This window comes from Crocodylus siamensis, chromosome 3 (assembly GCF_052110815.1).
Source record: "Crocodylus siamensis isolate JL-2025a chromosome 3, ASM5211081v1, whole genome shotgun sequence".
Taxonomy (NCBI): domain Eukaryota; kingdom Metazoa; phylum Chordata; order Crocodylia; family Crocodylidae; genus Crocodylus; species Crocodylus siamensis.
Genome location: NC_143397.1, coordinates 238,900,982 through 238,919,833, shown reverse-complemented (window position 1 = coordinate 238,919,833; position 18,852 = coordinate 238,900,982).

Sequence of the window (18,852 nt, the reverse complement as noted above, 5' to 3'; positions counted from 1 at the left end):
TCTACTTTTATTGACTTACTTTTCTCTACTCAGATAAACTAAACTGAGGCTGCGAAAACATTACTGGAATACTAAGAAAAGTCTATAAAGCAAATTCATATGAAAGCTCAATCTAACTTTCTAGAACACTGTTTAGTCAGCGTTCCTGAAACCCACCTTCAGTCAGCTCAAGTCACATAATTAGCCTCACAAAACACACTTTCTGCTTACATAAATTATAAATTCCCCATTGAAAATAAAATCAACATCAGACCAAAAATTACTGGACCAGACAGAAAGAGAAACACAGAAGTAGCCAGTTGGCTGATTTGCATTCAGCTGATTTTCAGTAAAAAAAAAAACAAATACTTGAACTCAGTTGAATACTTTCCCTAACTAGCTAGTCCCCATGTCCCCTTATAGCATTCTCCATATGTGGGTGCACCTGTAGAGAAAAAAAACAATTTTAAATGATTTTAAGGACACCATTGAAGGACCTTGTTTAAAGGTCAATCTATTATTCTAGCTAAACTGACCATTTCTTTCATTAGGGACGTTGCCTTTGGACTTCCTGCTTCCTGCCTTGCTGTAAAAGTTGCTTTGTGGCCTGGCAAGGATAAGACCCCCATATGGCTAGCCCTATACTTTACTATGGGGGATGGGAGTCCAAAAATACCTTAGGGATTTTGCTTCTGGGACAAGCAAGGCTAAAAGATACCACAATTACCTTCTTAGTCTCTTGATAAAGGAAACAGGAAGAAGACTTCAGCATGCATTACTATTTTGTACTTCCTTGCAGCTGTTTACAAAGCAGCACTGAATCCCACAGAGAAACACTAGATTGTGGTGTAACATATGGGAGAAAGAAAAACATAGCACAAAATGGAGAAGGTAATGACACCACAGCTTCTGATGAGAACAGACCTAATTCACGTGCATGACAGGGTGCCTGAGCAAATAGGGTGGTGAAAAGTTTCTTGGCAGAAGCTGTAGGGGGAAACAGGTGGGAAGAGGTAGGGGCCAAATTTGGACAGTGGAAACCACTGTGCTTCAAGAAAGAGGAGCAAGGGGAAGAAAATTAACAGGAAACAGAGAAAAATCTCCTTCTGGAGACCACTTCATTTAATCTGATACAAAAAAAACAGCTTAAAGCAAGCTGCCTTCTGTATATCTAAAGTAAATATCAAATAGTTTCCACATGGATGCAATATCACATACTTACTATGCCATTTTACATTTCATGTTACTACTTCAAGACATTTTATTTTTATTTAAAAGCATTTATTTACGCAACATCTGCTGCTGCACGCTTTCATTCCTTTTCAAATTGGTTGGCTCATGCTACTCAAAGCGGGAGCCAAACGTTCAAATTATTCTTATCTAGCACCAAAGAAGAGCTACAAAAATGAAAAGGGGAGCTCTGGTTAGGTGAGAGGAGAAGAGGTTGCTTCTGGATACATGCTGGAGCAAAATATATTCCAAACGCATAAAAAACATAGCATATAAAAAAGAGTCCTACTGATTTCAATGGGGTCTGGAGTAGGCCCCAAATAGTAGAGGGTTCACATCATCCCTGAGCCCAGCAACATGCACCCTATTTCTAGCATTCATACTACTGATACCTAACAATGGTCCAACTGAGCCTAGATAGCCCATTGTACCAATGTGATTAAGGCACACCGGCTTCAGTAGCTAATGACAGAAAAAAGGAGTAATATTGCAAGCATCATGTTTGTCTGCTTTTGACTCTCCGGTGCAAATGACCAAGTACCTATTTATTTTGGAGGCAACATGACTTTGACACATCATGACTGATTCCCAGACCACAGCAAAACTTTTTAACTACTCTGCCCACATTGCCCTTATTACTGCTCTAAGGCCCTTAAAGGGTGTACACCCATAGAAATTCATTATATTAGTGTTTCACCATTCTTTTCTTTCCCTTGTATGTCCCCCACACCTGGGAGCAGATAACCATATCTATGAGCAGCAATACCAGCTCTACCTGTACTAAAGGTACGCTGACTGTGCATTCCCAACTGCCCTAGGCAGGCCCCCCAGTCTAGGGCTGTGAGCTGCTGGCTCCTTTGTATCATTTTACCCTTGATCCTGGAGTGCTCAGGATCCTTCTAACAGGAGTTTTGTATATGCTGATAATCTATGAATCACATCACAAAAGAAGAATTTCATCTTTGTTGAGAACAGACTGACGTGCACCTAGCAACATCTTATATTTGTACAGTAAGAGCCAGCTTTGCACCAGCCCAACCAAGACACAGGTCACAGCTTTTCATCTACGCCATAGAAAACCAAGTGGAAATTAAACCTTAGCTAGGATAGAACTGACTTATCATCTGAACTCTGAGTACTTGGCGGTTACACTGAACCGAACACTTACCTTCAAAACACATGTAGAGAAGACAAAAGGGAATGTCAGTGCCCACAACAACATACTGGGAAAGCTGGTCACCATAAAGGAGGAAGCAAACTCATTATGAACCACTGCTATTGCCTTGTGTTACTCCACTGCAGAGTACGCATGTCCAATATGGGAGAGATCAGTTCATGCCAAGAAACTAGACCAGTTCTAAATGACAGCTGTCATGAAATAACAGGATGTCTAAAGCCACCAAAGGATAGCCTGTACTTACTGGCTGGCATTGCACCACCTGATATCAGAATCATAGAAAGATAGGGTTGAAAGGGACCTTAGGAGGTCATCTAGTCCAACCTCCTACTCAAAACAGGACCATCCCCAACTAAATCATTCCAGCCCAAGTTTTGTCTAGCTAGGTCTTAAAAACCTCCACCACCTCTTTGGGTAACCTATCCCAGTGTTTTACAACTCTCCTAGTGATAAAATTCTTCTTAATATATAATCTAAACTTCCCTTCCTGCAATTTGAGACCATTGTTCCTTGTTCTGTCAGAAGGTAGCAAACCAAAAAGATCATAGTGGATGGAAGAGCCTAGCGAGTGGTGATGTGTAGGGTGTGCACTTGCTGCTAAGGCGATGGGCTGGCAAAGTGGGCAGGAGCACCGATGCCCCCCTGCAAGCCAGCCAGGAAGTGAAACACCATTGCACTCCTAGAAGTGGCCGCAGACACTCCCGGAAGCAGCTCCAGCAATCGGCTGTGGGCCCCCTCCCTGGTTGACATGCCCCACCTGACTAAGACATCACCAATCACCCATGACCCCAGCCACCCACCCTATTGTCACATAGAAGTAAGTAAACAGCTTACTTACTTGAGAAAGAGTTTTATGACCAGTGTTGCATCATTGGACACAATGGCTGACAGGGTGCAACTGAGATTATGGAAGGAAAGATTATGTGTAGTCAGGTGCTCTGAAATGGACCAAGAACTCCAGGAGGACCTTCCCAGAGGGGTGATCTAGACTGACCAACTTGGTGATACCTGAATTGCCTTAGCATGCAAACTGGAAGATCAAAAACAAACATGATCAAATGGGGCTACTCTAATGTCCAGGGACCCGGGTTTTCTGTTTGCCACGGAAAAACAGAGAAAACCAAGGATTCCCTGTTTTTCTCAGAGAAAACATGGATTTCTCTTTTTAGCAGAGAAATCCGTGGATTCTCCACTTTTGAAAAGAGCTCTTGCAGGCTGGCACAGCTCCAGCCCTGGCTGGAGGATAAGGGAGAGGGGGGAGGGCAGGGCCTGAGCCTCTGAGGCAGCCAAGGCTGGACTCAGGCTCACACTCGCCCTTCACCCCTGGAGCATAGAGGTAAGTGGGGCTTGGGGCAGGGCTGAAGAAGATGGTTGGGGGCTGAGGGATTGGCAGGTGTTGCCAGCCCCAAGGCAGCACACCACAGCTGGAAGCAGGGGCAGGGGTGAGGGCAGGGGTGCCCCCTGTGGGGGGCTTTGCATGAAAGCAATGCAGAGCACAGTGTGGTGGTGCTCAACATGTGCAGACCACACACATGCCGCCCAGCTGCCTGCCATGGGGAAGAGGAGAAGTTAGGCTGGCATGCAGCCGAAGCACAGCTCCATGGCCGGCTCTGCAGCCATGGCGAGGGATGGGGGTGAGGGGCAGGGCGGGGGCTTGGGCTCGCATGCAGTGCTGCTGCTTACCTGGAGGCCCGTGACAGCAGTAATGGCCACTGCCTACAAAACCTCCCGCTGCCACCACAAAGCCATGCCCAGAGCTGTGCAGCCGGCCACCGGGCGCAGCATGGTGGTGGCTGGGTGGCACACAGCCAACCACCACGCTGCCACCCAGTGGCTAGCCGCACAGCTCTGGGCATAGCTCCACGGTGGCAGCAGGAGGTTTTGTACGCAGCGGCATTCACCCCCATCATGGACCTCCAGGTAAGCGGCAGTGCTGGGGTTTAAAAATTGGATGAGACCGTCTGATGTAAGGTCTTTTAATTCATTTGGATTCAACCCTATTTGATCAACATATTTTCCTCAAACTAAAAGATTTTTCATTGTTTCCTGGTCTGGTAAGAGTATTTCTTAACTCCCAAGGACTTCCTTTCAGTCCCTCATGTCTCTGAAAAGAAAAAAGAAACCATGTAAAATAAATGGAAAGATGCCACATTGCTTGTTCGGAAGACTATGTAATTAAAGCCAGGATTTTGAATCATGCCAGGTGTTTAGGCAGGCTGTTGAATTTTTTTAAATGAAAGTACAATAGTTCAATGGATGGCCTTATACAGACACCTTCCTGGAACGTATAATTTGGACAAAGAAATAACAAAATTGGATTTAAACAGAGTCTGTAAAATAGACACACTGCAGTTAAATTACTTCAGCAGCTCAGTATTGAATCTTTCTTCCAGTTTTTGGATCAAAAACACAATCTGGTGTTAAGTGAAGCACCTGGAAGTTTATAGGGCTTGGCTGAGGTTCTTTCTGGACAGGATCTAAAGAGATACATGCAGTGATTGATGTATGAACTAGAAAGCAAATTACAGACTTAGAACTCTGATTGATCACTAAGGCATCATGTTATCACTCCGCATGACTAGATGAAGACGGTAGATTTATAACCATGAGCTTGGTTCTCATTTACATCACACTGGAAATGTAAGGTAAATTTAAATCAGAACAAAGAACACTATTAAGGGACATTGGTGTAAATGAGAATCTGGCTCTATTACTTAAAACTTCTGTATTGTATAGCTGGCACACAAACCTCATTTGAACCAGACACTTCTGGGGTTTATCCATTTGCGCTAATCCATAGACTGTACTTCTTCCCACAGCTCCAGTAAAAGAAATCATATAAAAACTTGAAATACTTATGAGAGTCATTGCATCTTTCATCAGGAATATGGATGTTTAGCAAGTTTTATAACCAAAGCAGACTAATACTATACACTATAACAAACCTTTTCAGAAAATTCTGTTGCAGGATACATATGTACACTTGCACAAATATGGATGTTTCCACCACTATTGGCCAATTAAGACAGTGATAGTATCCTAGGAGTACTAGCAAGGAAACACTTTCCAACAGTCAAAACAGGAGATTGAGTTAGGACTTTGTTTTAGCTCCAGTTTCTGCTGATCACCTTTATGACCCTGGATAAAATGTATAATCCTGATACCAATCTACATATTGGTCTTCTCTTTCTCACAAAGGTGCTATGAGAATTAGTCATGTTAGTGAAGTGCTTTGAAGTCATCAGTAGGAGGTTGCAATATACTATACCATCAAGTCATCATTCCAAGTATAAGCAATATAAGGTTGGGAAGATGCTGCTAAATCAAGCCTGAGGGTTTTTATCCTTTCTCTTTCCTCCTCCCATCAACAAAATAATTTTAATCTCAATAATTTGCCACATATATAGTTGCAATAATTACTCCACTCAAGAAAGCTGCCTATTTTGGGATGGGGAGGAGAAGTAGGGGCAGGAGGTTGTTATTTCTGTCTCATAGGAGGAGTGATACTCTCCTTCAAGGAAGACTCTGTAGTGATTCTTCCCTAACTATCCTGATTACTTCTGCTGTCACCTTTGCCTGTCAGGCTGCACTTAAAGCTCACTTTCAGTTCCCTTTCTCATAGTCAGAGACTGTATTTTGCTTTCTTAAAAAGGACCTTTGGTGGAGAGAAAGTTAGAAGTTTGAAGGACCTGGAACATTTGAGGGACCGTTCTGGCTCTCTTGATTGAAAGGGTCTGTGACTTACAGTTGGTGTATTACAAACAATAGCAATAATCCAAAATGTCATGCATATGCATACACTGAATTCTGTACTACAAGTCAGTTAATTAGTCAACAGTGAGTAAGGGAGTCATCAGAATTATTTCCCAACAAAAAGAGTCTGCTTGATAAAATACTCGTTCTCGCTGGTTGCATCCATTCCTTTAAGTGTTTACTTTTGCCTTCATTCTGCAGTGGTGATGCACATACTACACCCTCAGAATTATGTTTTCAATTTGCCTAATGTGTTTTTTTTTCCTCCCAAATTTCTTTTATTGCCAATCTTGCTAATGACAACTTAACCACAGCAGTCTTGGTAGGGAAACAAGCATACAAGGGCTGTAGCTGACCCAGTAAAAAGGAACCCCAGAATCTTGATGCCTCATTTACATGTATGTTTAAGTGCACAGGCCCTAGATAAGGCAATTTTGACTCCTTAGCATTCTAGCATTTTAAAAAGTGAATCCATCTATTTAAGGAGTTTTTCTTCTTTTCTATTCTTCTGGGTGCCTAGAAGTGAATTCCTCACAGTCATGGAACTATGAAATAACTGGAAAAATATAAACTTAGTGGGATAGCTCACATGACTGGAGCACTGTCATGGATGGGTATAAACTGTTCAGGAAGGACAGGCAGGGGAGCAGAAGAGTTCTGCTTTATGTAAAAGAGCCATATGATTGCTCAGAGCTCCAGTATGAAACTAGAGATAGGCCTATTGAAAGTCTCTGGGTTCAGGTCAGAGGAGAGCAAAACAAGGGTTATGTTGTGGTGGGGATTTCCTATTGACCAGCACCAAACCAGGAGGCTCAGGTGGATGAGGCTTTCTTCAAAAAGCTAGTGGAAGTTTCCTGATCACAGGGCCTGGTTCAGATGAGGGACTTCAATCACCCTGCATATGCTGGGAGGGCAATACAGCAGTGCACAGGGATTTCAGGAAGTTTTTGCAGAGTGTTGGGGACAACTTCCTGGTGCAAATGCTGGAGTGGCCAATGAGGGGGCCATGCTCTTCTTGACCTGCTGCTCATAAACAGGGAAGAATCGGTGGGCAATGCAGAAGTGGCTGGCAACTTCAGCAGTAGCGACCACAAGGTGATTGAGTTCAGGATCCTGAGCAAAGGAAGAAAGTAGAGTAGAGTAAGTACCCTGGACTTCAGAAACGCCAGCTTTGACACACTTAGGGAACCAATGGACAGGATCCCCTGGGAAGGCAGTCTGAGTGGGAAAGGAGTTCAGGAAAGCTGTAATTTAAAAAAACCTTACTGAGGAAACAGGAACAAACCATCATGATGCATAGGAAGCCTAACAAATATGGCAGAAGACTAACTTGGCTCAGCAGGGAACTCTTCTGTTAACTAAAACACAAAAAGGAAGCTTACAAGAAGTGGAAATGTGGACAAACTACGGAGGAGGAGTATAAGAATATTGCTTGAGCATGCAGGGATGAAATCAGGAAGGCCACAGCACAACTGAAATTGCAGCTAGCAAGGGACATGAAGGGTAACAAGAAGGGTTTCTACAAGTATGTCAGCAACAAGAGGAAGATCTCAGCCTTCACAGGCAAGATCAGCTTCCAGACTACTGAACCGGGCAGCACATTATGGGGAGAAGGCGAGTAGCAGTGATGAAAGAACAGGTTAGGGACTATTTATAAAAGCTAGATGTGTAGAAGTCCAAGGGTGCTGAGGCAGTTGTCCATTGTGATTACAGACCTGTTGGCCATTATCTCTGAAAACCTGTGGTGATTGGGAAACATCCTGGATAATTGGAAAAGGGCAAATATAGTGCCCATCCTTAAGAAAGGGAAGCAGGAGGATCCAGGGAACTACAGACAGGTCGGTATCACCTCAGTCCCTGGAAATAGCATGGAGTAGGTCCTCAAGGAATCCATTTCTAATCACTTGGGGGGGAAAATGGTGAGTAGGGACAGTCAACATTGATTGACCAAGGGCAAGTCATGACTAACCAGCCTAATTGCGTTCTATGAGATGACTGGTTCTGTGGATGCAGGGAGAGCAGTGAACGTGATATACCTTGATTTTAGCAAGGCTTCTGATACAGTCTACACAACATTCTCACAGGAAAGCTAAGGAAGTATTGGTTGGATGAACAGAAGGTAAGATGGATAGAAAACTGGCTCAATTCCGGGACTCAGAGGATAGGAGTCATAGTCATAGTATCATAGTACTTAGGGTTGGAAGGGACCTAAAGAGATCATCAGGTCTGATCACCTGCCCGAGGCAGGAATGGGCACTGGGGTCATATCACTCAAGCCAAATATCTTTGCAGCCTCCTCTTGAAGACCCCCAAGATAGGAGAGAGCACCACCTCATTTGGAAGCCCATTCCAGAGCCTGGCAGCCCTAACTGTCAAGTAATGTTTCCTGATGTCCAGCCTGAACCTTCTCTCTAACAATTTGTGGCCGTTTTTCCTAGTAACCGTGGGTGGTGCCTGGGGGAACAGAGCCTCCCCCAATTCTCACTGGTCCCCCAGGTGCGTTTGTAAACCCCCAACAGGTCCCCTCTCAGCCTTCTCATGTGGAGGCTGAATAGGTTCAGGCCCTTTCGGCTCTCTTCTTAGGGCTCGCCCCGCTGACCCTTGACCATGAGAGTGACCCTCCACTGGACCCTCTCAATGCTAGCCACATCCCTCTTGAAGTGCAGCACCCAGAACTGGACACAGTACTCCAGCTGTGGCCTGATCAATGCAATGATCACCTCCCTGGACCTTGTGATTCATCTGTAGATGCATGACAAGGTGTGGTTAGCCTTACTGACCGATTCCTCACATTGGCAGCTCATGTTCATCCTGGAGTCAACAATGACTCCAAGATCCCTTTCTGCCACCATGTTGACAAGGGTGTTCCCCAGCCTATAGGTGTGTTGCTGGTTCTTTCTCCCTAGATGCAGCACCTTGCACTTCTCTATGTTGAATTCCATCTTATTCTCATCTGTCCACCTCCGTAACCTGTCTAGATCTAGCTGGATTCTGTCCCTCCCCTCCAGCGTGCCCACCTCGCCCCACATCTTCGTGTCAAGACTGAATCTGGACAGCGTGCATTCCACACCAACATTCAGATTGCTGATAAAGATGTTGAACAGTACAGGCCCCAGGACTGAGCCCTGGGGGACTCCACTGCCTGCATCCCTTCAGGTCAAAAATGACCCGTCCACCACCACTCTCTGGGTGTGACCATCTAGACAATTTGCCACCCATCTGACTGTAGGCATCAATGCCGCAGACACCTACATTTTTTAAGAGAATGTGGTGGGAAACCGTGTCAGAGACCTTCTTGAAGTCCAGGAAGATGACATCTACCTCAACACTCTCATCCAGGGACTTTGTGACCTGATCATAAAAAGAAACCAGGTTAGTCAGGCAGGACCCGCCCTCAATGAACCCATGTTGGTTGCCCCTGAGCATTACCTCCCCTGCTAGGCCCTTGCAGATGTGCTCCTTTATAATTTTTTCAAAGGTCTTCCCAAGGACCAAGGTAAGACTGACCGGCCTATAATGGCCAGGGTCCTCCTTTCTCCCCTTCTTGTAAATGAGGACCACATTGGTCCTTTTTCAATTCTCTGGTACCTGGCCAATGCCCCACGAGTCCTCATAGAGCCATGCCAGGTGCTCCGCTATGACACCTGCCAATTCCCTCAGCACCCTCGGGTGAAGAGCATCTGGACCTACTGATTTAAACATGTCCAGCTGCTCCAAAAGTTCCCTAACTAGGTTGTCCCTGACCCTGATTCCTCATCAGGAACATGGAGGCAAAGAATTCATTAAAGAGGTCAGCTTTTTCATTTACTACAATCACCAGGTTGCCAAGCCTATCATGTAGGGGGCCCACATTACCTGGTGCCTTCTTCTTACTTCCTATGTATTTGAAAAAGGACTTTTTATTATCCTTCATTCTGGTCGCTAGCCCTAGCTCCATCTCTGCCTTGGCCTTCCTAACAGCCTCCCTGCAGTCCCAAGCAACGGAGGTGTAATCCTCCTTGGTGATAGCCCCTTGCTTCCACTGTTTGTACGCTCCCTTTTTTCCCCTCAGGCATCCCTGGATGCCTTTGCTGAGCTATGTGGGCTTCTTAGCACTCCTGCCCCAATTAGTGCACATTGGGACTGACTACCTTTGAGCTCCCTTTGATCCTTTCCTTGAGAAACAACCACCAGTCTTGGACTGCCATCTCATTGAAGCTCTGAGACCCCAGTGCCTCTCCTACTAACCTTCTTAGCTTATAGAAGTCAGGCCTCCTGAAGCTGAGGACCTCTGCCTTGCTGCTTGCTTTCACCATCCTGCGTTGAATAGTAAATTCCAGCAGGTGATGATCACTGTTGCCCAGGTGGTCGAGTACCCATAGACCCCCTACCAGGTCTGTGGCAGGTGTCGGGGTAACCAAACACCGAGTGAATTGGGCCCCAAGGTCACAGTGGGCCGGGGTGGCAATTGGAATACAAACAGGTAGGATTAGCAGCGGTGGAGCGTGAGCTGTACGGGAAGTTTAAGCAAAGATGATTTATTTACTCATGCTTGGGAAGCGGAGGCTCAGATATTTCTTCAGTTACAGTATAGCGAACAACAAAGGGGTCTGTTGGCCCACGGGGTTCACTAGTGAGCCCTTGCTTTCTATCCCCTGAGGGATAGGTGCGGCTGCCCACTAGCTAGTCCTAGGGCTGGTCAACAGCTTATGAACGGGATAACAAACAACAAAAACTGTAACTTAGTGAATCGAGGAATGAGGTTGTGACGCCAGTCCAAAAGACAGTCCGTAAACCGAGGTCAGAGATGAGAAGCCAGAACAAAGTAAGCCAAAGTCAAAATCGAAGCCAAGATCAAAAAGACGAGTTGCTCCACCCACCGTCCGCAGCCTCTGCTTGCACCTCACAGTCCCTGCCATCCGCAGCCTCTGCTCACAGGATTGTTCTTTCCCTGTGAGACAGTCCCTGCAAAGGCAGCCTCTGCTCACGGGGTCGAGCACAGTCTCTCCTCCAAAACACACACACACTACTTCACCACACCCGGGTGGTGGCTCACAAACCTTTTATAAGAATTTAGTGGCCAATCAGAATGCTCTTAACAGAGCAATTTCTAGTCAAATTACATCATGCAGTCAGTGAACTGAGCATGTGCGTTAGATCAGATCACCTCATGCTCTGTGATTGACAAGCCTCCAGGTCACCCAGAGGGCACGTTCTGGGGGCCTGTCTGTAGTTTCAACTCCCTGTGATGGCAGCACCAAACTTAAGATTTTTCCTTGACAGCAGGGACCAAATCCAGCAAGGCATTTCTCCTGGTCAATGTCTAGTTGGCAGCCAGTATCAAGTGGAGAACTTCAGGGGTTGGCCCTAGGGTCAGTTTTATTCATTATCTTTGTCAGTGACCTGGACAATGGCATGGAGTGCACCCTAAACAAGTTTGAAGATGACACCAAGATGGGGAGAGTAGTAGTAGATACACTGGAGGGTAAGGCTAGTATTCAGAGAGACATCAACAAATTGGAGGACTGGGTCAGAAGAAATCTCATGAGGTTCAATAAGGAGAAGTGTAAAGTCCTGCACTTAGAATGGAACAATCCCATGTACCCTGGTAGAGGCTGGGGACTGACAGGCTAAGCAGGAGCTCTGCAGAAAAGGACAGGGGTTACAGTGGACAAGAAACCAAATGTAAAACAGGCTAATGGCATACTGGGCTGCATTAATAGGTGTGTTGCCAGCAAATCGAGTGAAGTAGAGGCCACCCTCTATTCAGCACAGGTGAGGCCACATCTGGAGTACTGTGTCCAGTTTTGCCCCTCCCTCTCCCACACCCCCCACCTTTACAGAAAGGATGTGACAAATTGAAGGGAATCCAGTAATCCAGTGGAGGGCAACAAAAATGGTGAGGGAGATGAGGGACATGACTTATGAGGAAAGACTGAGGGAACTGGGCTTGTTTACTCTAGAGAAGAAGATACTGAGAGGGGACTTAATAGTAACCTTCAACTATATGAAGTGAGGTTCCAAAGGGGATGGAGCTAGTCTGTTTTCAGTGGTGGCAGATGACAGAACAAGGAGCAATGATCTCAAGTTGCATCAAGAGATGTTTAGGTTTGATATAAGGAAACACTCTCTCACAAAAAGGTTATTAAAGCACTGGAACAGGCTACCTAGAGAGGATGTGGAATCCCTATCCTCTGATATTTTTAAGACATGACAAGACAAAGCCTTAGCTGAGATGATCTAATTGAGGATGTGTAGCATGAACCCATCCTGGTCCCACAGTTACCAGGGCAACAACTGCCAGGGAACTTTACATTCTGCAGGATCCCAGGCCATCCCAGAAGTGGGCAACAAGTCTGTGGGTAGGCAACACATGCCCCCGCATGCTTGCCTTCTGAGAAGGGCAGGAAAGAGGTGGGAGACACACCCCCTGCACCATACTCCCCCAGGCACAGCGGAAAGAAGAAAGCCGGGCTCCACCTGGACCTGGAGCCCAGACACGGCCAAGAGCTAGCACCCAGTGTGCCCAGCACCACCTAGAGCTGGGAGGCCACACCTGCAGTCAATGATGAGCCCTGCAGGGGCTCTCAGCATCTGGCAGTAGCTGTAAGGCATGCGGGAGCAGACAGGGGCCTGGGTTGCCTCAGCTCAACCCATAACTTCCCTTATAAGGCAGCACCAGTCCCAGGAGAGGGGAGGTGCTGACACATACACTAGGCGATGCTGCTTCTCTCCATTGGAGTCAAGGATATTTCATCAGAGACCAACCTGACTCTGGTTTCCATGACAGGAACCTGACCACCCTGCAGACCCTAGATGTCAGGTACCTGCAAGGGCCTCCAACGGGTTCATAATTCCCACAGCCCCAAATCACCCACCAAATTACCCTGATACAGGCCTATCTTGTAAATCAGGTTTGTTACTGGGGGGGGCGTGAACCTCAAAAGCCTTAGCTGCCTGAGGAGAAGGCCAAAGCTAGATCTGTGAACAGACAACTGAGATGCTTATTTATGTTGTATTACTTTATTAATTCTGATACAGTACGGACATTGTTGGTGGTAAACACTCGCCAAAGTAACGGCTCGGCCAGCCCACGTTGGTCTTAGATCATTCTGTTTTTCTGTCTGAGTCGGACCTTTTCTTCTGTTACATGAAGGTAGGCACCTAGGGGACCAGGCGTCTACCCTGATATCATTACAGCAACACCCAAGTGGAAAGGGGTAGAGTGTAAGGGAGGTGGAGCCCCACAGAAGGCTCCTAGACGCTGAGACCTGTGCACATCCCAACCTTCCCCACTACAATTACGTACCACCTCCTGATAGCCTTTTCATTAACAGCAAGTCATGGCAGGCAGGATATAGAGATAATGGAGTGAAATACCCAATGAGGGTGCAGCACCTGGACCACACCGCATGTGGCCCTTTACTCTGGGTCCCACTACAAGATGGTGTGATTTTGAGTATGGGGTTGGACTAGTTGACCACCCAAGGTCCCTATGCTTCTATGACCAATAGGAACACAGAATGACTCCTGTCATACCTATTCAGTGGATTTGAACAAGAGACTTTCAGAACCAACAGATAGCCCTCCAACCACTTAGGGCTAGTCCACTGGTTAAAGCAGGCGTGGGCAAAATATGGACCATGAGCTGGAACTGGCCTACAGAGGAACTTTGTCCAGCTTGCAGCTGGTCCCTTGGTCCCACCTGACCCAGGTGCCATCTAGCCTATAGAGTTATACCACCCCTGGCATCCAGCAGGGCTGGGGACAGCTCTGCAGATGGACTCTGGCCCAAGCCCCATTGAGACTGGTAGGGACCTGTGCACATAGCCCCAGCCTTTGCCCTGGCCGAACCACCCCTGCAAATGCTGTGGACCCACCCAGGCCAGAGTGGATAAATAGAAGAGATTTTGATAGACACATGGATGCTATTTTCTGCTAGAGAGATGCAAGATGAAAAATATCAAATGGGGTCTGTATTTTCACAGTCCTAAGGGCCCAATCCAAAGTCCACTGTAGTGAATGGGAGGGGGTCTTTCCACTAACTTCAGACATTATCAGATAAGAGACAGAGCTAGGGTTAGAAGACAGGCAGAAGGCAGGGTACAGTTGTACCTTATAGACTAACTAACAGGATCAAGATCAGGATCAGGCCTTAAGTCTGGGATCTGCACATACAGTTTTTTATTTTACTGGTAATAACCTTTTATGAAGATTTGGATCCATTTAGATTCAGCTTTTAAATACCCAGAGTTCATAGAAAAGGTCGTGGGTCACAGGTCTGGCCCTAGCTGGGTCTACTGGTAAATCAAAGGGCCATTTGCAAAACAGAGACAGATCTGGATATCCAACATCTGTAAATATCTGAGCTATGCATATCAGATAGGCTCAGTTTGGAGCAAGATCTCACTTTGGAAAACAGAAAAATTGTCTTTATTGTGAACGAAATTCTGCTCCCCATTATAGAGCAGAACGAAATTTGGCCTTTTTCTTGCAAATCTAACTACATACATGAAAACTTTGATGAGCACATTTGTTTTGTCTTCAGCCCTAAAAGAAAGGAACTTAATATTCTCAATTCACATTTGCTGGAAACAAAAATGTGAGCACCTGATACTGGGTAGCAGAAGCAGTTTCCATGTCAAATTTTCTTCACTTCATCACACAGTCACACCAAGAAGGGAAGAGGATTCGGAGCAAATAATTACTTTTACTATACAAATGTTAAAGGTGTAAAGGGTAAACTTAATTCAAAGACTTGTAACTACTTCTACCAAGGCTGAATCTGGTTCAATGAAGCTAGTTTTGCACATTCTGAACACCAACTCAGTAAAGCTTACACTCCTTGGTCAGTCACTCTATTTTCTGAGCCATTTGAACTCTAGATGTAACTAACTTTACAATTTAAATCCTTGCATTTGGTTCAAAGTCTATATAAAACTGTTTCTTCTTTTCCCCTTCCTAAGCCGCCCTACCTCACCAAGGGCTTCCGGGAATGCCTGATTGCCAAAAAGGCGGCGTACAACCGGTGGAAGGGGGGTGGTATTTCCAAAGAGGAGTATACCTCCTCTCCTCGGGCCTGTAGGGGTGCTTTCAGGAAAGCTAAGGCGGACATAGAACTAGGACTAGCATCCAAGATCAAAGATAAAAAGTCCTTTTTCAAATATATAGGGAGGATGAAGAAAGCACTGGGAAATGTGGGGACCCTGCAAGATTCTCTGGGCAATCTGGTGGTTACACCAGAGGAGAAAGCAGACCTCTTTAACAAATTCTTCAACTCCGTTTTCTTGTGCAGGGACCGGGACTTCCCCACTGTGATGCAAGACAGACTCAAGGGGAATGCCTTGAGACCTCAGGTTGGGGAGGACCGGGTTAGAGAGCTTCTGGAGGGGCTGGGCATGTTCAAATCAGTGGGTCCTAATGTTTTCCACCTCAGGGTGTTGAGGGAGCTAGCAGGGGTTATTGCAGGGCCCATGGCAGGGCTTTACAACCACTTGGCCAGGTGCCAGATGATTGAAAGATAGCCAACGTGGTCCCCATTTTTAAAAAAGGGAGGAGGAAGGACCCGGGCAACTATAGGCCCGTCAGTCTTACCTCAGTCCTAGGGAAACTCTTTGAGAAGATCATCAAGGAGCACATCTGTGATGGGCCAGCTTCAGGGATGATGCTCAAGGGCAACCAGCATGGTTTCATTAGGGGCAGGACATGTCAGACCAAACTGATTGCCTTTTATGATCAGGTCACAAAAGCATTGGATGCAGGTGTCACCGTGGACATAGTCTTTCTGGACTTCAGGAAGGCCTTTGACACCGTCTCCCTCCCCATCCTCATTAAAAAACTAGGCAACTGTGGCACTGATGCCTACACAGTCAGATGGATTGCAGATTGGCTGAAGGGTCATACTCAGAGGATGGTGGTGCACAGGTCATATTCGACCTGGGGGAAGTGGGCAGTGGAGTTCCCCAGGGCTCAGTCCTTGGGCCCGTGCTGTGCAATTTCTTTATCAGCGATTTGGACAACGGGGTGAAAAGCAACCTCTTTAAATTTGCTGATGATAGCAAAATTTGGGGTGAGGTGAGCACGCTAGTAAGGAGGAAAGACTGCTAACCAGACCTTGTCGTGCATCCACAGGTGCATCTCAAGCAGGGCCAAGGAGGTGATCCTCCCCCTCTATGTGACACTGGTCAGGCCACAGCTGGAGTACTGTGTCCAGTTCTGTGCGCCCCACTTCAGGTAGGATATGAACAACATGGAGATGGTCCAGAGGAGGGCCACCCGCATGATCCGGGGACAACAGGGCAGACCCTACAATGAGAAACTGCAGGGCCTGAACCTGTTCAACCTTCACAAGAGAAGGCTGAGGGGGGACCTGGCGACCATCTATAAACTCACTAGGGGGGACCAGAAGGGTTTGGGGGAGACCTTGTTTCCCCTAGCGCCCCCTGGCATAACAGGGAATAATGGCCACAAGTTGTTGGAGAGTAGGTCATCCAACATGTCCAATTAGACATCCATAAGAACTACTTCACAGTCAGGGCGGCTAGGATCTGGAACCAACTTCCAAGGGAAGTGGTGCTGGCTCCTACCCTGGGGGTCTTTAAGAAGAGGCTTGATGCCTACCTGGCTAGAGTCATATGAGCCCAGTTTTTCTCCTGCCCAGGCAGGGAGTCCCTTCTAACCCTACTTCTATGATTCTATGATCTTGTAGCAAAGCCAGGAAAAACAGCAGGGAGTATTTATTTATTCATTTTCAAAACAAGGCTTGCATTTCAAAGTAGGGTGTACTTTCAAAAAGCTTGGAAGAGAATTTTTCAAACTACCCTATTCAAAGAATTGTAACAACTGCTTATCTGAGATTTTTATCGGTTTAAGAATAAGAATATTTAGGAGACTATTTTATAGTAGTCTCTATTGTTTTGTTAATCTCTTAAGATTACACTTCAGCACTTACAGATGGCTGTAAAGCATTTTGTAAGCTATCATAGCAAGATGGAATAATTTCATCTCTGATGTAACTTCAATGATAACATGTGGCTTTACACCAAAAGTAAAATTTGGCTATTTATACTTGCATAGTTGCTCGGACAACCATCTAATCAAAATCCCATACCATTAATCATTTTTAGTTTTAGTTTATCGGAAGTTAAGATCACTGTAGAAGTATAATAAACAAAAGCCTCTATAAATAATAATGACACATTGGCACATGGAAAAACTGAGGTACACAGAAAACTTCAGTCCAGCTAAATATTTTATAGGCAAATATTTTGGGGGCATTATTTATAGTTGTATATACTTGTTTTTTATTTAGATTTTAAAATTACTTTGGAGACCTTAAGAACTAAGAGGGTAAAGTAATTGTCAAAGTGATCTGAGAGAGAAAAACAGGGAACGGGGTAGAAAGAAAGAAGGGCAGGGGGGCTTAGTGATGGATAGCAGGGACAAGGCAGAGTTCTTCAATGAGTCTTTTGCCTCTGTCTTCTTAAATGGGAATCTAGACAAACCCTCAACATGCATCACGGACACCAACAAAGGAAACAGCCGAGCAACGGTCAGTGCTGACATGGTAAAAAAACACTTGGAGAGACTGGACGTATTCAAATCACCAGGACCCAAGGGACTCCACCTATGGGTAATCAATGAATTAGCGGGGGTCATAGCTGATCCACTGGCAAGGATATATGAGCGCTCATGGTGCTCAGGTCAGGTTCCAGAGGATTGGAAGAGGGCTAACGTTATCCCAATCTTTAAGAAGGGGAGGAAGGAGGACCCAGAGAACTATAGACCAGTCAGCCTTACCTCTATCCCTGGGAAAATCCTAGAAAAAATTATCAAGGAGCACATCTGTGGGAGCCTGCTGGCTAATGTGATGCAGAGGGGTAACCAACATGGGTTTTTAGCAGGCAGGTCCTGCCTGACTAACCTAATTTTCTTTTACAACAAGGCCATCAATTGTTTATATGCATGAGTCAAGGTAGATGTTATCTATCTGGACTTCAAGAAGGCCTCTGACAAGATATCCCATACCATTCTTATAAATAAACTGAGGGGATTTGCCTTGGATGATTACACGGTAGATTGGGTAGCAAATTGGCTCAAGGGTCACACTCAGAGGGTGGTAGTGGATGGATCAGTGTCAACCTGGAAAGATGTGGGCAGTGGAGTCCCTCAGGGCTCAGTTCTGGGGCCAGTGCTGTTCAACATCTTCATCAGTGATCTAGGATAAGGGGGTGGGAAGCAACCTGTCCAAATTCCTGGACGACACAAAATTATGGGGTGCAGCTAATACCGTGGAGAGGAGGAACCAGATCCAGGCCAATGTAGACAGGCTGGGGAAGTGGGCAGAGAGCAACAGGATGAAATTCAATAAGGACAAGTGCAAGGTGCTGCATCTAGGAAAGAAAAATCGCCATCCCACCTACAAGCTGGGGGGGGTGACCTTCTCAACTCCACTGAGGCAGAAAAAGATCCTGGAGTCACCGTTGACTCCAGGATGAACATGAGTCTTCAATGTGATGAAGCAGTTGGCAGAGCCAATCACACCTTATCATGTATCTGTAGGTACTTCACAAACAGGTCCAGGGAAGTGATTCTCCCCTTCTATGCAGCACTGGTCAGAATGCAGCTGAAGTACTGTGTCCAGTTCTGGATGCCGCAGTTCAAGCAGGATGCAAACAACTTGGAGAGAGTGCAAAGAAGGGCCACTCACCTGATTAGAGGCCTGCAGGGAAGGC